Source organism: Halichoerus grypus, chromosome 8 (genome assembly GCF_964656455.1).
Source record: "Halichoerus grypus chromosome 8, mHalGry1.hap1.1, whole genome shotgun sequence".
NCBI classification, from domain to species: Eukaryota; Metazoa; Chordata; class Mammalia; order Carnivora; family Phocidae; genus Halichoerus; species Halichoerus grypus.
Window position 1 is genome coordinate 82,336,433 of NC_135719.1, and position 22,060 is coordinate 82,358,492.

The following is a 22,060-nucleotide window of genomic DNA, read 5'->3' on the forward strand; positions in this document are numbered from 1 at the left end:
AAGTATAACACATCAAGAGCTTGCTGCCACGTCTGGTTGCCCGGCCTGCAGAGAGTAAGGCCTCACCTTCTCTCCCACCTGCGGTCATAGATGAGAGCCCCTCAGGGTTGTTGACCCCAGCCAGGAACCATAGAGGGCAGAGGATTCTGGGACATGTAGTTCCAGGGCTTTGTGTGCGTCCACACCAAAGTTTTAACCAGAGTTCCTCTTAAGAAGCAAACTGAACGGGTTCGATTTTCTCATCTTATTTCTACTCTGCAAGAGATACTAATGAGCAAAGAAAGAGTTCAGAGACAAAAACAAAACAAAACACAAAAACGTAGGTAGTAGCCAAGTGAGTAATCCTGGAAAAACAGGTTTTGATGTAATCTGTCTAGACTTTTCCAAAAAGGACTCTGCTCATGACCTGGGGATAGATTTCTTGTGAAAATAATGATTGTATTTCTACAGCAGCTTTCAGGTTGTGAAGAACTGCCATGATCATTATCTTCATTTTCACCCTCACTACAACCCTGTTGGGGTAGATATGGTTACTCCAAGGTCAGAAGTGTGAAAATTCAGGCTCAGAGGGTCTCCCAGCCAAGACCTCCTGAGCTTGCTCTTCAGAACCTGCCCAACCACAATATTCCTTAATGTAAATAAAGAAATGAATAAGTTAAATATCTAAATTAAAGAAAAACAAGCAAGCAAGCAGCCAGAGAGCCTATTTGTACCAAAGATTAAAATAATCCAAACACAAAATTTAAAAACTACATTATTCATGTTTAAGTGTTTCAAATATACAATCATAAGGGTCTTCTGTCAAGTTACAATCAGACAGACAGAATATTAAATGCCAACAGGACTTCATAGCTCAACCACCCTACTCCAGGAAAGCCCCACCTCAAGCCTCAGGCATAGAAATTGAAAATAATGGATGTGGAACTCAAATTTAAGTGTCTGGACTCTAAGACCCACTGATAGTTACGGGACAAGTTACCATGAACTTGGTGTATTGCAATGGTAATTTTAACTCCTGAGATTACCTCTGAAATTCTGTATTGTTCTCTCCCCCTCTGCCTGTAGGAATTATGACTTTCACAAGCCTTTATACCAGACGGTAAATCTTTGATTAAACTTGAAGGCTCCAGCACAGAGTTTTGGCCAACAGTAACGTAATCCAGGGCAGGAAGCAAGCCTGAAATGGGTGCTAAGGCAGAGACTTTCAATATGCCTCAAACATGCTGAAAACAGGGGCACCAATTAAAAGGCAATTAAATGTGTAATAAATGGAAATGCTACAAAACTGTTCTGTAGAAAAGTCTAAATGGGAATTGCCGGCGTGTACTCAGCGAGAGAGTTTTAGCTGTGTGAACTGTGTGAACGCTGCCAGCGAGAGAGTTTTAGCTGTGTGAACTGTGTGAGCGCTGCCAGTTCTTCTCAGAGCACGCGAGAAGCAGCGCAGTCTCTGCGGGCCCCGCGCCGGGGGCGGGGGTCGGGGGTCGGGGGTCGGGGGAGGGGGTTAGAGAGAGGCACGTAGAGCACACGCGCACAGATGCGGCTGGGCCGGAGTGGAAGGACGCAAGGACGAGGGCGCAGGGACCGCGCAGGACGGCGGCTTGGCAGCCCTGCCTGGCCCTGTAGCCTGCGAGCCTGGACATGCCCTGGTGTGAGGGGTGGGACAGAAGCAGCGGCGGATGAAGATGATGGTTTGAGCTGGTAAAACGCGCCAGTAAGGAGCTGCGCAGACTGTGGAAGGCAATACTCGTCCTTTTGGAGAAGTGCATCCCATCTTTCCCGTCTGATTTCCTCACTCCAGAGTGGAGGAAAAAGATGCTCAGGTGAAATGCTGACACATCAAATACTTATCGCCCAGTTCTATATGGCGGGCCTCTCTTGGGCACCAGGTAACAGGGTGAATCGGTCAGGGTTCAAGTGTAGAGACAGAACCACTGTTCATCACCGGATACAGGGTTTACTGTAGAAACGAGACCTAACTTAACTACTGGGCGGATCTGGGGGAGTGAAGGTCCAGGAGCGAAGTTGGAGGATCAGAGGAGTCCATATCCTGGCTGTATGAGATGCCAAGCACATCTGGCCTTGAAAACGGAGCTTAGCAAACGAGGAGATCATGGGAGGTCTGTGGGTAGCTGTGCTTCTACGGGTCTGCCAGCAAGTATATGGGGAGGAACCTGGACTGATCCCTGGTCCACAGGATCAGCCGTCAGGAGGAAGAGCTCCACGCAGAGGGCAGGAGGGCGGGGACGAGCTGGAACCCACTGGTGCCCCATCTGATCTTGATGACCTTCAGCAGGTAACAGATGGTACTTCATTTCCATCTTTCAAATCCCATGCAAGTTCCTCTTTTGGCCAACTCTCAACCAGAACTATGTAAGAATGGGATTTTTAGCACACAATGTAGTGGAGGTGGCACAGAACGAACTAGCCTACAGGCAGAGTAGTCATGACTGGAACGACCTGGTTTGGAGCTGAGATTTTAGGTGAGCATGCAGGGTGGGAGAGGGCAGGGGGAGAAGGGAGAGGGAGAGAGGGACCAGGTCATGATACGGAAGGGACAGGTCACGGACAAGTTGGGTGATCTGAACAAGTTCATTTCTGGGAAGATAAAACTGGCTTTATTTCACCATGAGGGCTGAAGCAATGCTCATTTGAAGCACTCAGTTGTGTTGGCTTGAAGCAGGGGCATGTGGTTTCCAGAGGTTGAAAGGGTTCTCACTTGTTAGAATGTCTTGTAAGCTGGTCTGTATAATCAGGACTACTCCTTGTCAAAGCGCCACGACAGGGACAAGCCTACCGAATTGACTGCAGCCACCCCAACTCAAGTATCTCTCAATCACAGAAATTTTCTCTACCTCAGGCTTTAGAATGACAATAAAAGAAGGTGCTCAGTTACATTATGGATACATTTTGTACAAGCCTGCTTAGGTAAGTAGCTAGATCAAGACTCACAGATACACAAGAAAGCACTCTACAAATAAAATTACAATGTGTTCATCAACTACCATTTCTCTCTAACCCAAGCATTAACCACAAACTCAGGTTATTATGCTAACTCCGGTATGAGTATACACTTGCCCCCAAATGGATAGGGAAATATTTTTGTAGGGGTTGCCTGGATCTCGCAGGTAGTAAATTAGAATGCCAAACCGGCACGAGGGTAGGCCGAAGTTACAGATCATCATAGGAGACCTTTTGTAAAATTTCCGACCAGAATCCATGTCAAGATGGGCCAGCTTCCTTATTTCCCTTTGTAGGTGACACTCCCCTTTCTGTTGTGCCTCTTCTCTAGGGGTAGGCCTTTGAGGGACCTGAATATTTACGGAGCCTCCCACTCCCTGCTTTGCGTGTGCCTCTGGGGTGGTCTCCTGCCCCCAGCACTGTCATTCACACCCAAGCCTCTTGGTTCTTGAAATGGGGCTTCTATTTTGGTGTCCAGCTTGGCCGGCTGCACCCTCTTGGAATTTCCCTACTTTCTTCTGAATTCAACCATGCATTTAAAAAATACTTGCTGTATTTTATGCTGTATTTTCAGGTGTTTTGTATGATTTGTTCAATGGTTTTAAAATCACAGATTTCTGAAGAAAAATTGCCAAGACGATTACTAGAATTCGTTCCAGCCAATGGATGCTCCACACTGCACCACCCTCTGACTGGGATTGTAAGTCCTACCTGGAATCTGAGAAGAACAGGCCTGGGCTAGAGAGGTTTCCTTGTGTCTTATCCTCTAGGAGTGTGGGGGTAGGGGGGGCATCCCCATCTCATCATCCTACTCGCGTTCTATTGCCAGGGATCTCCGGAATAGTGAAAGGCAGCTTTTGTTCTTGAGCTTTCATTGTTTAAGTTTACTGATGGTGAGAAACCTAATCATTACCCATGTCTTTGAAGGCACAAAGGATCAAGTAGCTCTTGGTTTAGCTGCCTTAGTGCTCTGTTGTGGTTTTGAAGTTCCAGATTAATGATCTGTTGAGTAATGGAGATGAGCTCCGGGGAATTCCTGGACCTAGCAAGCCATCTGCTCTTCTCTCCGGGTGCACTGAAGATAACCCGAGCCCACAAGTCAATGTGCCTTTTCAGATTAGGAACCAGTCAGTACCTAGAATAAAGGAACAGGGGTGGAAAATCAACTTTTTTTTTTTTTTTTTTTCACTCCTAGCTGGGAACATTTGAATGGAGACTTTGACATGCTCTTCCTTTTCATTTATTTGGATGCTCCTTCCATGAAAATAATAAGCCATCTCTTACCCGAGGAAGAGTATGAAAATAGAAACAAAATTTACTCGTTCAATAAATATTTATTGTGCATCTTCCCTCTCTGTGTTAGGCATGGAAAGGAAAGGCCTTGTAAAACAGGTCAGAAGGTCAAAGGAGACTGGCAGATAAGGGGCTGCTCTGGACCTGTGTTGGCTAATTGGTGTAGACGTGCTTCAAATCAGGGACTGAGCACCCCCAATGAATGTACTGTGGCTTGTGTGCGGCATCAGAGTTGAGACAGGCGAATGGGGTGGGGAGAAGGGCAGATATGTTGCCCCAGTCCCCCAGAAGAATGTTCTGCTGAAAACCCGATGCAACAGTCAAAGGTACCTAAAATCAGATGATGTGTGAAATAAAAGTCAAGGTTCTATTTATTCTATGACAGTGTAAATAAATCACATCTTCATGAGGATAGAAAAATACAAAGAAAGATTATGAGAGCGATTTTGTACTTTTAAGTTCTAAATGTAACTCATCTTCAGTTCTTTTATCATTTTATGTTCTTCTACAATCCACTTGACTGGCAGGTAAGTGTAGGCTTCTCAGTTTCCCTCATGCTCTGACACTGTGCAAATCTCCCTACCATCTCAATGTCACCATCCCTTTTCCTGAACTCCAGCATCTTAGCTTCCACGGGTGTTCAAACAATGGGAGGAATGATCCCCAAATTTTGAGCACGGCTATTTCAAATCAAAACTCTCTAGAGAGGCACCTGGGTGGCTCAGTCGGTTAAGTGTCTGCCTTCGGTGCAGGTCATGATCTCAGGGTCCTGGGATCGAGCCCCACATCGGGCTCCCTGCTCCGTGGGGAGTCTGCTTCTCCCTCTCTCTCTATGCCCCTCCCCCCAACTTGTGCTCCTTCTCTCTCTCTTTCTCAAATAAGTAAATAATCTTAAGAAAAAACAAAACATAAACTCTCTAGAACCCTGTGTTCTCTCTCCTAATCAAGGGGTACTTGTGAGTAGGGGTACCATGAGATGAAGCAAAGTTGGTAGAGTGTGATCTTCATGAAGCCTGGGCCAGTATTGATCTTAGTCAGCACTGTATCTCCAGGACTGTAGTTCCTAATGCCTGGAAAGAAGTGGCTGCTCAATAAATATTTATTAACTCAATGAATAAATGAGTGAGTGAGTGAATAAGGAGAGGAGGAGAGTCTATTGCAGGGAAGTTTATAGGAGTCCCTGCCAGGAGAAATGTCTCCCCATCCCCCAAGCTGGATCTTTTGAGATAAACAGCTTTCTTTAGGAACACCTGGAGGGATGTGGGTCTGCTGCCTGCTTAAGACCAATAAAATCCTCCCTGGTCCCTGACACCTGAGAATAGCTGGACATAACTGAAGGCCCTAGAAATGCTGGTCATTAAGAGAGGCAGGGAATTGAAGCTGGCAGGAAGTCAAAAACATGTGCGGAGGGCTATCCGGGCACCTCCTTCTGGACAGTCGTCGCACCCTCGGTGGTCTCGGCAGCGGCGGCACCATCATCAGGCAAACCGACCTCGGAGTTCATGCGCTGAGCTGTCCTGCTGAATGCCAAGGCGGGGAAGCGACGGACACTAGTCTCTACTTGTGGCAGCTCGGAGGGCGCTTCTGTGATTCTGCTAGATAGGAACCACCAGCTTAGAACGAGTAGCTTGTCTGCCCTTCGCCTGGAAGAGAGACCGTCAGCCCTCCCCGTTTCCAAGATCCGAATTAAGTCATAAGTTGATGATAGACAAAATTAATAACCAACAAATGTTTATATACATAAAAACAATAAATACGCACACATAAAAAGAGACGAGCCTATAAACCCGTATGTTTGGATCTAGACAAACCGCAGTATTTTCCAGCAGCGGGGTAGGGAGGAAGGGGTGACGTGGGGAGAGGGGGGTGGGCAGGAAAGCAAGGTATCTAATGGAGTAGGAGTTAGGAAACGCTGGCACTGAATAAAACTTGCCCAGTCAGAAGATTTCCCTAAGCTGGGCTCTTTGAAATATCCCCATTAACCAAGATAAAACACCCACAGATGCTCCGCCAGTCTCAGCAGTTGATTAGCAGAACATTAAATGTCTTCATTATGGAAAGAGATACTCTCTCATTCAGAAGCAATAATGAGCTATTTCCCCTCAATCCCATTGGGAGGGAGGGTAGGGGACTTCCATAATTTTTTCCCTCTCTGATGTTGGTGTGGTGGTAAAATGAGAAGTAAGCTTTAATGGTAAAAGCTAAAGAGAGGCCCATTCACCTCCACTTACCCACCCTCGCTCTGGCTGAGGTAATTTTTGCACCAAACTCCATGAATTCTCACTCCCATAAGTTCCTCATTCTACTGCCATCTGACTTATCTTCTCTAGCCCTGTCACTAAATGATTTTAAGATATACTAAACTATTTAAAGATCACCATGACCCTAAAATTTACCAAATACAACACAAACAAACCACAGACAAGCTAAAAAATAAAAAAAAAAAATATATATTTTCCCTTGGATGAATGGCAGAGACTCTTAACTAAAGAATGCAGGGCTAATAGTCCCCATTTAATTTGCCAGTGTGGTCTGGGCAAAAATCAGGCAGATCTTGATGAATGACACCTGAGTACTGCAAGCCCAACCAAGTGGTGGTGTCAGTCACCACCATCATGCTAGATGTGGTATCTTTGCGATCTAAATAGCAGGTTAACACATCTTTAAATACACGTTATGTGGCCATCAGTTTGGCCAATGTATTCTTTTCCATTCTAATCAAGGGGAACCGGAAACTGTTCACATTCACATTAGATGGACAACAATAGACGTTCATGGTCCTTCAGAACCAAGGTACTCACTCCCCCTGATGTTAAGAGTGTGGACGGCTGATGGCTCATAGCTGAGTCCCTCCAAGGACTTGCCCTTCCCTGAAGGGAGCTCCCATGGAAAAGTTATGCACTCTTCCTTGGGGTCAATGCATTTCCAGTGACGGGTCAATGCAGTAGTATAAGGCTCATCTCATTTACTTTGGTCCAGGACATCTCTGATGGGCCATCCCTGTGGGATTGGCTAGCTCTCTGCTGCACCTATTTTGCAGTCCAGCTGCTCCCTTTGCCTAGTCCTGCTTCCCCCGCTCCCTTAAAGATGTTGTTCCTGAGACTGACTGCTCCCCAATAAACCGCCTGTATGCATATCTCTGTCTCAGGATCTGCTTCACGTGAAATCCTGTCTGCGACAAACACTGGAGCACTCCCATGGCACCGACATGCGCTTCCTTCAGTGCTTTCCTCAGTGTCGAAAACGCTTTCCCTCTTGTGGTGGATGATGTGATATGCTACCCAGATCCAACATGAGAAATGGAAGACTTATTTCCCCAGCACCTGGGATCGCTGCTGGGGACCAGCCCTCTTTTGAACAAAATTACTCATTCTGAGTCACACCTGCTTTTAGGGACAGCCTGCAACACCCATGATGGATCCACCTGATGATATAAATGGCCTGGCTCCCTCAGTCCTACTTGGAAAAACTCTGAAGGAGCCACTTCAGTTCCAGAGCTCTTAGGAGCTGGCTGAGGCCCTTGTTTGGATTATATCATGGTTCAACTCCCTCTCCCCAATCCTGTGTCTTTCCCTTCCCAGAAGCATTCTCTAACGGAAGTCTCATATGCTAATCCCCATCTTAAAAATCTTCCTGGTAAACCCAACCTGCAACATCCCTCTATTCTGAGGTAATTCTACTCATCCTTTAAGAGCTCAGCTCAGAGGTCCCCACATCTAGAACCTCCCCCGACCATACCTATACCAATCACCCCTTTCTCACTGGGATAGTTTTCCCAGAACATCCTGCATCCTCCACTGTAGAAAGTCTCTCTTTCAATTTATCTACACATGTGGTTTTCTCATGCATTAGACTGTATGCTTTTTGTGCTGCCCAACTGATCTTCCCAGGGGCAGAGAGAAGAGCACTAAACTATGCCTCAGAGATCTGAATTCCAGTCTTAGCTCCCTACTTACCTTCTATGTGCCTTTGGCTCTCTGTGTGTCAGTCTGCATATAGTAAAATGGAACTGGTAATCTTCATTGTTTTTCCCTTACCCAACGGGTTTATTTATTTATTTTTTTATTTATTTGACAGAGAGAGAGAACAAGCAGGGGGAGCGGCAGGCAGAGGGAGAAGCAGGCTCCCTGCTGAGCACAGAGCCCAACGTGGGGCTCGATCCCAGGACCCTGGGATCATGACCTGAGCTGAAGGCAGACACTTAACTGACTGAGCCACCCAGGTGCCCCTACCCAAAGGGTTTAAAATTTATCAGTATAGTTGTGGTTGGGGAAACTCTAGGCAGGACCCCCTCAGGGGTAGTTAAATATATCTCCTCTTAACAATGTCCATCTGTCCAGTCTTCTGCAGGGTTGACAGGAGAGCTGGATGCCTGCAAGGAGATAGGTGTAGAACACGAGTCTTGGTTCTCAGACCAGGGATATGCTGATGTCAGCGTAGGCCAGGGATTTGCTGGGGCAGCCCCAGTTCAATTTTTTAATCCAGATGCTTAAATAAGCATATTTAAATATCATTAACCCTGGGACACCTGGGTGGCTCAGTCAAGCGTTTGCCTTTGGCTCAGGTCATGATATCAGGGTCCTGGGATCCAGCCCCGCATTGGGCTCCCTGCTCAGTGGGGAGCTTTCTTCTCCCTCTATCGCTCCCCCTGCTTGTGCACACGTGCACACACTCTCTCTCTCTCTCTGACAAATAAATAAATAAAATCTTAAAAAAATATATCATCAACACTTATGCTTTTGTAGCACTTTGCGTATAAACAAATTGCTAAGCCACAAAAAGAAATCCTTTTTTAGACCACATGAGCCAGTTTGGGTTTGGAACAATTATTATTCTGTATATACACTAAATCAAAGTAGTAAATTGGTATTTATAAACTGCCCTTTATACATTTGATTAGTGTGACTTCATTCCCCAGACACCTGGATAATGAAATTTACTTGCTAAGTTTTCAAGGCTGAGGCTCGGACTTCTTGGAGTGCTCAGCAGTGTGTGAAGTCACTTCCTTAAAGCCCAGTTTAAAATGATGATATGCGGTAACAATTTATTGAGCCCCTCATGTGCGTCAGACCCTGTTTTGGCCATTACTTTTATCTTTATAACGACCCTGCCAAGTACCTCTCCTTTTGTACAGACGATAAAACTGGGGCTTTATCATGCTTACCGGTGTGCTGGGGTCAGCTCAGACAAGCTATACAGAACCAACAGTGAGAATCTCTTCCTCATTTTGCATTCAGTGACAACCCGTTGGTCGCTGAAAATTGGCCATGGTGGGAGTATTTACATCACAAAAACTGGCACGTGTTCCAAATTAGGGCCTTATTTATTTATTTCACAGTCTGTTGTTCAAAATTTACCAGCATACCACAGTTTCAGCTACTAACCAGCTGAGCCAAGATTCGAACTCTGATCTCTTAGTCTCCGAACTCTTGTCTGTTCCCCTTTGATAGGAGAAGCCCCAGGCTGATGTCAGTACCCAGCGCTTTCCTAAAGCTCGGAAGCTCTCCGTTCTGAAGACCACCTCTCCTCCTGTCCCCAACCAAATTCTGCTAACTCAAGATAGGAAGCAAAGTTCAGCCAGGGGCTAACCAGAATTCCCTTTATTCTGTTTCAACTCTTGCCAGAGAGGAAAGTCACATGGTGAAACTGCTAGAGAAAAACCAAAGAGACAAAGACAGTTTGGCTCCTGTTTGTTCAGTGTCCGTGAATAAATGCGAAGGAGGAACTGAATAAACCATTAGTTCCCAAATGCTTTGAGGAGCCCCACTGCAGAGCTCTTTTACTTGGCAGTGAGGAGAAGGACCCCATGGAAGCCTTAATCAACACCATCTAATTAAGGAGATGGAGTTTAATCTCTGGGCCAAGTGTCCATCTGCTTCCCATTTCCAATCATTTAGCACACATTAGAAGTGAACACAAGATAAACTCAGGACAGCCTCAGCAACCATTACGTTTCCAAGACAGGAGAAACACAAGAAACTAAGGGTGGAGTGGTAAGAGCACAAGGCAACGTTCTGCTCATGCCCAACACAGAAACCCCCATCTGTGAGCCCTGCAAAATCAGCTGCTTTCTCAGTCAGCAAAGAATGTCTGCAATTGCCCGCTTAGGCACAATCCAGGTCAAGAGGTTGAGTTCTTGAAAGACATCGGAGGAAGGCTCTTTCCAACAAAGGTAGAAAAAATGTGGTCCAGGGGATGCGCTTACCTCTGGGAGACTCACAGTGAGCACATTAACAACATTAATGACTGCAAACCAGGATTTTTAAAGAGTGTTAGTCACTGAGTGGAATAGAAGACAGCTTTATCCCCACGCATACCTGCCCCGATAGAGTTTATCCTTATCCCTTAGATGAAATCCAGAGCACACTCTCTGGTTTCAGGTCATTTGCAGCGAAGGAAAAGTCCTGTGGCCACTGAATATCATGAAATAACACTCTCTCAGTAACTAAAATTTCCAGCCTGTGTAAGAGTAAAAAATCCAATTCATTAAAAAATAATGTAAAACACCTCCTTCTCCCAGCTTGGCATGGCTTCAGTGGAAAGGAACATGGGGTGAGAGAGGCTGGGTGGCTGCTTTCTTCTTGATTCTGCCCTCTCCCCACCTGACTCTCAGTTTGCTAGGTGTGATTTCTGTTCCGCTCCAGTGCTGGAGTGGTGAGGAGTACCTGACAGGTACAGTCATGACTGGTACTGCGGTCTCTGGGTTTGGCAGAGGTTCAGCTCTCTTGCCTTATTGCACTGGTGAAAACCTCCAGTAAGTACAGTATCGATCATTTCTGTTCTCAGGTCTTTTTTTGTTTTGTTTTGTCATAGACGATTAGATTTATCATAGTATGCTACGAGTTTTTACTATGAATGACTGTTGAATTTCATAAATTTTTTCTACATCCACTGTGATGATCAAATGATCTTTTTTCTTTATTCTGTTGCTGTGTGAATTACATGGATTGGCTTCTCAAATGTTAACACGTGCATCCCTGGGTTAAACTGCACTTAGTTATGACATATTATCCTTTCCCAAATCATTGGATTTTAATGATATTATGTGTAGGATTTTGCATCTGTAGTTTTGAGGAACACTGACTTACTATTTTCTTTCTTGCAATGTCTCTATCAGGTTTTACTATCTTGATCATGTTGTCTTCATAAAATGACTTGAGAAGCACATACTCTTTTTCTATTCTCTGGAAGAATTTATGTAAGATTGGTGTTATTTCTTCTTTAAATGTTTGGTAGACTTCACCAGTGAAAACATTAATCCTCGAGATTTCTTTGTGGGGTGAATTTATTTCTTTTGGATTGCACTCTGGGTTCTTTGGAGATCCCTCCATCACTGGGAACCATTCACCTATGAATCTCTGCTTTAGGGGACTCACTCTCTGGTTGGCTGCCTGAGACCCCTTCATTACTCTGCTTTCACCACCATAACAAAACATCATAGACTGGCTGGCTTAAATAACAGACATTTGTTTTATCACAGTTCTGGAGGCTGGAAGTCCAAGATTAAGGTGCCAGCAGAATTGGCTTCTGGTGAGGGCTCTCTTTTTGTTTGCAGACAACCACCTTCTCACTCTGTCCTCAAATGGCCTTTCCTCTGTGCATGCAAAGGGCGGGGGAGAGAGAGAGAGGGAGCTCTGGTCTCCTTCCCTTCTTATAAGGACACCAGTCCTATCAGATTGGGGCTCCTGTCCTACGACCTCATTTAACCTTAATTACCTCTTCAAGTCCCTATCTCCAAATATTGTCACGTTGAGCTTCAACACATGAATTTTAGGGGACCTAGTTCAGTCTGTAACAACCCTAATTCTGTGACCACCTCCACACAGACACTCCCCTGTTCTTTTCCCATTGCTTTTTCAGGTGGCCCCATGGGCAAGGCCCTCTGAGATAGTTCTGCTCTCTCTCCCTCTCTCTGCTTACCTCTGGTGCACAGAAGATATCTTCATCTTAAATCCTTCAGTAGAGGGAATGAAAATTACTCTCAGACTAGAGTCTCTACATTGTCATCTCATGATGCTTCAGCTAGCCTCCAGGCCCTTCAGATTTCTTGTCTCTGAGCCAAACACCCCAGACTGCTTTCTAGAGGGCTCATCTGAAGGCTTCTGCAGGCCCCCTTGATGCCTTTATTGGTAGGCTTGAGGTAAGGCACGTGCCTCCCTCGTAGATGGTGTAAAGAGGCTCCCTGACCACTTACCTCCAAGGAAAAGCCTCTCTCCAATTCCCATCTTTGCTTTTGTTCTCCTCAACTTCTTGATAGGCTGGAGATGAGCAATGAGCTGAGTCACAAAAGTGGCTTTCATATACCTCCACTTCCAGTTTTGCGTAAGTGATCTAGCCAGTACCTGCATGCTAAAGCCTCTACTGACACTGAGACTGTCCCATTTTAACCTCTTGTTACATGAGCTAGCACGCTGTACAAGTCTCTCTATTAACAAATTGTAGAGATAAGGACTCAGAGATTGACAAACATTTTGTTCTGAGACAATTTCCAAGTCATGCACAACAACTATTTTAAAATGGCACTTTCCACAATTTAAGAGTCTGTCATCATCCTTCTTTTGGATTATTTCCTGGGCTTATCTCAGAACTTAGAAAATGCCACCAGCACTCAGAGTAGATACTTTTGCATCTCATGGTGTCAGATTCAGGCTCCATTTCACTCTCCTTTTGAGAGTGAAGACTTAGGAGACCACATTCCTGCTGTGGCATCTCTTGTCAGACCCCAGGTCCACAGCTCCAGTGTTGGAATGAGACCTCAGTTTTCCACCAACCTTTTCCTCATGGCTGCCCGAGAGGCTTTGGCCACTGTGCAGAGGAAGTAGATGGGAGCTGCAAGGAGTAAACGTAGTCAGTCTTAAAAAAAAATCACAGAACAGAAATGAGACTCTAACCCGAGTTTGGAGAGCAGGAGAAAGGCATCGCAGTATTAGGCTGCGGGAAGGGAAGGACCTCCGTGGCTGGGCACGAAAGGCAATATTTGGTAGAGGATTGAGGACCACTCTAATGACTTCATTTTAATTTGATTACCACTGTAAAGACCTGTCTCCAAATCAGATCCCATTCTAAGGTAGCAGGGAGGAGGGTGGTGTTAGGACTTCAAAATATGAATTTTGGTGGCGTGGGGTCACAATTCAACTCATAAATAACAGATGCCATCAGTCAAGTCTGCTGGCTTATCCTTGGGGCTCCAGCCTCAGATCACATGCCTAAATCTGTTCAAAGAAGGGACAGCAGGAAAACATGGGTCAGGCCACTTGGCTCTACTCCCCCTTTCTGCTCCCAAAGATCCATATGACCATGGGCAAGTCTCTTCTCTTTCAGCTTCTGCTTTGTCCTATAGAAAATCAAGGAACTGGATTAAAGTTTCTAAAGTTCTGACCTTCTGTGGTTCTAAAGAAAGCTGCAAGATGAGAGCCAGCATGGTGGCAGCCAGGCCCCCCAGTAATCTGAGACACACTTTTGTTGGCGGGAGCACAGAATCTCTGCTCCTGTCAAGGCAGAGACTTAAAGGCAGTTAACACCGGGTTGGGGGTTAGTGTTTTTTGAGTACTAAGTAGATTTTCAGGTGGTCCAGCTCTCTTGGAAAACAAACTATCTATTTTCCTCGGCTGCCTTTCTTCCTCTTGTAAGCGAATGAGAGGATTAATGCAGAGAGGCTTTAGTTCTGGTCTTTGAGAGGGCAAGGGAGAGTTAAACACAAGAACTGGATCAATATAGCATCGTTCTGCTCAGAAGGACTTAGTATCACAGGGCATTAAACCTGGAACCCTCAACGTCACCTGGACCAAGGGCCTTATTTTATACCTAGAAGTACTGAGACCTAGAGAAGTTTAGTTAGTTCATCACTGTCATACACACTGTTAGTTAGAGGGAGCACTGGGATTGGGACCCAGCTGCTTGGGTATAATACCACACTCTGGTACTCCTGTGTCTGCAGAAATTAAGATTTGAGAAATCCTATCTGCTTTTTTGGTAAACAACGTTGGGAGTGTCTGCCCTGCTCATGAATCAATTCTCCCACTTTTCTTGAGGGCAGCAGCATGATGGTGGTGTGCGAGGTAGGGCAACCACATCGACCAACTGGATCATTTCCCCTGGAGACTGGGAATCAGAGTTAGCAATTCCAGTCCAGCCTGGTCTCCCCTTCAACCCTAAAGCTTTGCCATGGACATCTAACTGGCACACGAGGATGGTCTCTGGGGAAGAAGAGATGCGGACGCAGAGAGCACACTCTCTGGTCCCCAGGGGCTTCCATATCCCAATCTTGTCTTCTCAGACGCTTGGCTGTTCTCCTGTCCCTTGGGGTCTATAAAACACCTGCACCTCAATACAAAGCACCCTCCTCTATTTACCCCCTAAAACTTGTTTGAATTGAATTAGTGCTGTTGCTTGCCACCAACAATTTTAACTAACACGATTCCTTCTTATCTTAGGAAAAATTGAACACATCTTCTTTCCATTTAGTTTAATGAACATGCTATCACAGAGGACCAGTGTACCCTCCAACTCCTTCCAGAAACCAACATAATAGCTGTCTCTATCTCTCCCATCCAATCAATTGGTTAATCTGGACAGTTTTTCTTTTAGCAGGACTCTCAAATCCATCGCTCTTATCTATAAATGCTGCCACTAAATTTAGGACCTTATTTCTTCATGCTGGTCATTTGCAATAATCTCCCAACTGGTTGTCTCTACACTCATTTCTCATTTTTAATTCATTGTCCCTTCAGATGCGACTCCTGATGCTTGCGTTATGACTCTGCCTAATGTTAAAGTGGCAGGATCTGAGCTGCTGAGCAGGAGAGTGGCTGGAAGGGGCTAAACCAGTATATTACTTTTCTATTTCTATATAACAAATTACTATACATTTAGCAGCTTAAGCAACATCTGTTTATATTTTTTAAAAGATTATTTATTTATTTGAGAGAGAGAGAGGGAGAGAGAGAGCACAAGCAGTGGGGAGCAGCAGAGAGAGAAACAGGCTCCCCACTGAGCAAGGAGCCCAACTCAGGACTTGATCCCAGGATGCTGGAATCATGACCTGAGCCGAAGGCAGATTCTTAACTGACTGAGCCACCCAGGTGCCCCACAACTTCTGTTTATAATCTCACAGTTCTGTGGGTTAGAAGTCAGGTCAGCTTGTCTGGGTTTTATGCTCAGGGTCTCTGAAGGCCAAAATCAAGATGTTGGCTAGACTAGGCTCTTACCTGGAGGCTCTGGGAAGAATCTCTTAAGCCTTTGAGGTAGTGGGCAGACCTCAGCGCCTTGTAGTTTTAGGCCTGCTTTCTCCATTTCCTTGCTGGCTGTCAGCTGGAGGTCCATGTTCCAAGCAGGACTGGGGCTTTGAGTCCTTCTCGTGCTTCAGTCTCCTGTTCTTCTGCCACCAGCTGGAGAAAATTCTGCTTTTAAAGGGCTCATGTGACCAGATTAGGCCTACCCTTTCTGAGGAGTAACCTTAATCACATCTGCAGGATCCCTTTTGCCCTATGACCTGGCATAATCATGGGGATGGCATCTCATATACTCCCAGGTTCCACCCACACTCAGGTGGAGAGATTATACAAGGCTGAGGTCACTGTGGTCATTTTTCAAATTCTGCCTGCCACAGACAGGGTCATGGGTGGGATTCCTCCCCTAAGAAGTTTGGGAGAGGTCAGATGTGTGAATTCGGGCATAGTGCAATGGACCGAAGCGTGGTCAATGACCTCAGTCCAAGGGAGGTCAAGGCAACAGCAGAGCCCAAATTAAGGACAACAGCTGGACTTTTTGTGTCATGTGTTTGTGGGGTGGGAGAAGCAGTGTGAGGAAGGGGAATAGTGGGAGGGAGATGTGCAATGAGGGGAAGGTGCTGGAAAGTTATTTGTTATTATATAAGCCTTATGAACAAATGGCCCAGTGGGCGTAGAAAGAATATTTCTTTTCTTGGGGCGGCCAGAGCTCCAGTAGTCACTCTTCCGACCAAATTTTTCAAAAGCTTCCCCATATTCCTCAGTCTGGCATTCAAAGGCTTCCCTTTACAGGCTCCCGTTACATTCCAGCCTTATTTTTTACACGTCCTTCTCCGGCTGACATTTCAGTAGAACTGGTATATAGTGAAATTGGTGACATAGTGGAGGATCGATGCCAGCCAATTGTTCCTGAGAGAAGTCACAAGTGGTGCTGTTAGGTTGCTGAATTTAAGGTGATGTGGGGTCTACCTCCAGTCTTTAGCACCTCAAAAGCAGACCATGCCTAGGGTAGTGCTCAAATAGGCACTAATAATATTTGCCATCCATGTTTGCCTTGCTGTGTGCACTGATCTTTCCCTCTCCTCCACTGGCTAATCTCTGTTACATCTGGAGTTTCTAGCCTCTCAGCTTTGGCTCAGGAGGGACTGCTTCCTGAGCCCTTGTGAATGCTTCCCCTTTCCAGCAATTGTAGCAGAACCAGCTGCCAATCCAATCAGAGGGGGCCCAGGGCAAAAGTGAAAACGTGGGGCTCTTGTCCAGAAATGATGAATTCCAACATGGCGGCTGCAGAGCATTGAAGTGAGCCCGGGCGCTGTAACTGCACAGGTCCACACTCAATAAGCTACCCTCACTCGAAGGCCCTCCTATTTTGCCTCATTCCTGTTTACATCCACGTAGTAGATTCTCAAAAATTGCTGTTGAATGACAACCAAGGATTTCAAATATGCTGGCAGGATATGCCATGCTGGAAAGTTCTCTAAATCTGTAAACATTGCATTGAAATAAGTCTTGGGCTTAATGCATGCTATAAAAATGCTAACAGACATGTTTGGTGCCTTAAGCAGCAAATGGCAGCTCGGTTTAGGAAACGTCATCCAGACTGTGAGATATGGAATCGTAATGGGCAAAGTTATGGAAGGGGCGAACAGTGGGGAAGGTGAGAGACCTCTTTTTGGAGCTACAATACTTCCTTAGGAAGTGGGGCGGAGTGAAAAAGTGAAAAAGTAAAGCCCACCTAGCAAACGTCAGGGCTTCTAGGCTTTGGGGACATGCTTTTCCCAAGGATGCAAAAGACATTCTCAAAAACACCTTGGAGTGGGGCTGGCATGGTGGGGCTGGGGCGGTGCAGGACTGGGGCAGGACAGAGGTACTGGCTTTAATACAACAGCTCTCTAATGAGCTTTAGTAATTAGCAAGGCTGCATTCTGCCTTCCCATCCTGGGCCTGACAGGCTGGTGAGAGTTATGAAATGGCCGCCGGCAGATGAATGGGGATTGCCTCCGCCATCTGTCTTCCAAACGATCCTGTACATACAGCTATTATTTCAGTCAGACACTGGCAGGCGGGCAATTGTTCACAGCCGCCATGAAGAACAGCGGCTGTCAAGAGTTTGGTGAGTGTTACGACTTCCCACAGACCCGTTTTTAGCTGGTGTGAGACATTAAAACATAGAGGGACACAGGACACAGGAGTCGTGACTGACCAGGAATTTTCAGTGGGCTTTCCCCTCACTGGGGTCACTCTACCCCTCTCCCCGTATTTCCCCCTCCTGTACCTCCCCGCTCCCCTCACCCCAAGCCTCTTTTCCCTGCCCGTGTTTCTCCTCCTTTCTCTTTTTTCCTCTTCCTCTCACCAAACTACACAAACATCTATTGCATCCAGGAGACCCTCCCGGCGTGAAGGGATTGGAGTGTTGAGGTAGAATGTGCCAAGGAGACAGGAGTCAAACCACTGCAGCTCTGGAATCCCTGGTGACTTGACCCCAGGGAAGGAGGGATGCAAAGGGGAGCTTAAAAAACACAGAGCAGAGAAGCCAACAAAAGACATACAGCATTAAATATTGTGTCAATCCTGGCTAATAAGGTGGCCGGAAGATAAGAGAAACCAGTTAGAAGACATGGAATCTCATCACAATCCCCCAAAGGCAGGTGTGAACTTGAGCACACTCAATAGCTCCCTGTAATTTATCAGCATTTGAATTTTCATCCCGTTATGGACCAATTTGAGTGACACGATTCAGCCCACACCGGGTTTGACATGACAGATGGATTCGGAGCCCCACACACCTCGCACACCTCGCTCACCTCCGCACTCCCAAGCACACGTCCCGCACACACAGAGTTGAGTAGGGCCCCATTGTCCACCCCCACCTCTGGAGCAGGAGATGTCTTTGAAAGGATAGCACCTTGAGAGTCAAGTTCAAGGGTAGAATCAAATGATTGCTCATTAAGCTTGATAAATATGGCAAAGAAACTCAGAATTCACTGTTTTCCTCCTTCAACCCCTCTCACATTCCTACATTCTTCCTCTGCAGCAACTCCCTCCCTCCCCTCCTTCAGCTCTCTACCCACTACTTCCATCCTGCTCACAAGCAAGGCTGAAAAACAAAACGACAAAACCCTTCCGGGCTGCTCCAGCTGCAGGCGGTGCCATACATTAAAATCGCTGTATCTCATTAGACAACGTGATCTAAGTTTCCTTACTTTGACTTTGCCAGGAAGAGAATCTGAGGATGGTATGTGAAGGATTACTGAGATGTCTGTTGTGCTCACAGTCAATCAACTGAAACAGTGTTCTCTATTGGGATTTTGGTGGCGTAAAAAGTTGGGGATCATTTTTTTTTAAAGATTTTATTTATTTATTTGACAGAGACACAGTGAGAGAAGGAACACAAGTAGGGGGAGTGGGAGAGGGAGAAGCAGGCTTCCCGCTGAGCAGGGAGCCCGATGCGGGGCTCGATCCCAGGACCCCAGGATCATGACCTGAGTCGAAGGCAGACGCTTAACTGACTGAGCCACCCAGGTGCCCTGGGGATCATTTTTTATTTTGTGTTGAGATTCAAGCTCAAAGTTGTTCCTAACACGGTGCAGTGTGTCCAGTGGGTTTCCTGGCTGATGCCCTGCCATTCGAGTGACCATGTGGTTTCTCAGGAATCTGAGTGCTCTTGAATGAAAGGAGTCCCAATTCATGGTTACAGCAGGACAGCAGATACAAACCTGGCTGTCCCGGACAAACCTGGGGGCACAGTCTCCTGCCTATCCATGGAAAGGCTGAATAGGAGGGGGAAGGATTTCATTGCAAGCAAGCAGATGGCCTCTTCTGAGTGTCTAAAGCCTTAGCTGAACTTGTCACCCATTTGGCATCTAGAGGATTCTGCCTTGAAGTTTTATTTCTCCTTATATGAATCTGTCCTTGAAGTTGGGGTCTGGATTCCTCTTTCCATTCTCCCAGAAGAGATCCACAGGTCTCAGTAAATGCTTGTTGAGCAAGACCAAGTTTGGCATGAGAGGAGCTATTGGCTGTCCCTGGTTTCAGAGGGACACACCTACCCCCCACCTTGGGGGAGAACCCTCCTGAGAGCTTCAACGCCTCACCTTGGGGGTTAAGGACTGTGTTGGTTTCCTGTCATTTCTGTAACAAATGACCACAAACTTAGCAGCTTGAACCAACACAAATTTATTATTTTACAGTTCTAGAGGTCAGAAGTCCTCAAACCAAGGTGTTGGCAAGGCTGCATTTGTTCTGGAAGCTCTAGGGCAGAATCTGTCTCCTTGCCTTTTTAACTTCTAGGGGCCAGCTGCATTCCTGGATTTGTGGCCCCTTCCTCCATCTTCGAGGCCAGTAGTTGAGCATCTTGCAACTTCTCTGCTTTCCTCCCACCCAGCCTTTTCTGACTCTAACCCGCCTGCCTCTTTCTTATAAGGACCCTTATGATTACACTGGGCTCATTGGATAATCCAGGATAATCTCCCCATCAGGAGAGTCCTGATTTTAGCAAAGTAGGAAATTACATAATTTGTTGGAAGTAAAGGATTTTGCCAAGAGACTTGGGGAGAGTGGGAGAGGTCTGGGAGCAGTGTGCCAAGATGCCTGAGATGATATGTCAGGCAGGGTTCAGGCAGAAGAAGAGACCATGCCAGTTATTGGAATGGGAGGAATTTAACACAGATCATTGTTAATTAGTAAACAGGAGTGAACTGCTAAGGGATCCAGAAGCAGCAGGTGCAATGCTGAGGGTCCAGCTCCAGCATCACAAAGCAGGGAGTGGGGGGAAAAGAGGGGATTTAGAACCGAGGTGCAATAAATCCGTAACGGCATAGATGAATAACAGAGTTGCCCAATACAATAGATAAAGAATTTTATAGTTTAGAAAACCATGATCCCTTCTTTCCAGATTCAGAATCCATAGAAAAGGAAAGCACTGAAGAGTTCAGGAAAACGCATTGCTGCCAAAGCTGGATGGGGCAGTGGGAACGCCTGCCAATATCAGATGTAAGACAGGCACAGAAAAGGCAGTGACTGTTTATTGTATTTGTTTGTTTGCTTGAGGGAATTTACATGGACCCTGACTACTGCTTTCCACCTTGCAGAGGCTGGAGAAACTTCCTGTAATTCAGCTGCTCCAATGGGGGTAGCTAGGAGGTAGCGCAGAGTGGATGCCCGAGGCTGGTGGCTGCAGAGCAAGGACCTGAGGGGCTCTGTGGGAGGGAAGCACAGCCATTTGAATCTTGATAGATGGGGATGATTTGCTTACAAAAATGTGGTCTCAGTTTATACTCCCATTCAATGGCATTTGCTTATCGAGTGTCATGAGCTTTTGAACACTACTTTTTAAAAAATTTGCATTGCTCAAAGAGTGAGGCTATCTTTTCATGTTTGGCAACTTGGATTTTTCTCTTTTTTTTTCTGTGAACACCCCTTGGTGTCTTGCACGGGGACTTTAACCCAAGGAAAGGTTCATTTATGTAATGAGCGTGTCCTACATGCCTAGTAAATCATAGGTCCCTGGGCAATCTGGTGAATGAAATAGCCATGGTCCAGAGCTGAATATGGGCCAGACAGTAAAGACAAAAACACAGGTCTGAGTACACGTTCGGGGGGTTCTCCTTTAGATGCGGTGGTCAGGGAAGGTCTTTCCGCAGAGACATGCAAGTGGAGAGTTGATAGCCGAGAAATGATGTGCTACTGAAGAGCTGGGGAAGGAAGTATTCTTGACAATCAGAGACAGCAGGTGCACAAGGACCTGGCATGTTGGGAGAAAGGCAAGATGCCCGGGCCAAGGACAGCACAGTGAGAAATGAGGTGGGTTTATTCTGGGTCCTGACTGAATTCAGGGGCAGACCTGGGCCCTACATTCAAGGCTTTCTTTTCTTAGGTAAAAAGCCTACAATGAAACTTTGGGCCAATGTCTTTTGTGAGCATGCTTGTGGAATTGGGCTCGCGGGGACTTTCAGAAGCCCTCGTCCGTCACAAAGCAGGACTACTATGGATCATTCCTCCCAAAGAAGGACGAGTTTGAATAGCTTCTGTGTAGGTACAGTGCTTTCCCCTAATTGCCCCTTCCTGTCGCTCATATTTTGTAAGGGTAATAATATTCGTTGGAGTTAACGCTAGCCCTCGTGCTGCCACTGCAGCCTCCTTCTGCCTTTAATCCGCCCTCATTCCACTTCAGGGAGGAGGAAGTGAATAAGGGGGAACACAGAATGGGGGACCCAGTGGGGTGGACCATTCCTCACAGAATGAGGACCCAGTGGGTAGACTGTGGTGCACACCCCCTTCCTCCTCAAGCTCTCTCATCCAACATCACTGGTGAGTAGTATGTGCCCGAGGGCTGTCTTCTGTGTGTGTGTGTGTGTGTGTGTGTGTGAGTGTGTGTGGTGGCTCACCCACCCTGGAGAATGCAGTGGGGTCCAGAGGAACACAAGTTTGAGTAGGTGGCTTAGACCAGCTCAGCATTAGGCTTGAGGAGAGTCAGGTATGCCTTCTTCCTGGCCTTTCTCCTGCTGTTGCCCAGGTAAGGCGCCCCCAGAGGGAAATATTGAGCTGGCTTCCTGGTGACCCCCAGATAGGATAACAATGCT

General features: G+C 46.3%; 1 long non-coding RNA gene across 1 annotated transcript; it reads right to left on the bottom strand.

The window, feature by feature from the left end:
* Window positions 1-741: 741 nt before the first annotated feature.
* On the bottom strand, window positions 742-15,615 carry LOC144382771 (uncharacterized). The gene is made up of 2 exons (XR_013450166.1): window positions 15,459-15,615; window positions 742-4,093 (listed from the first exon to the last, which is right to left on the bottom strand). It is a non-coding gene; the product is annotated as an uncharacterized LOC144382771 (long non-coding RNA).
* Between the last annotated feature and the right edge of the window lie 6,445 nt (window positions 15,616-22,060).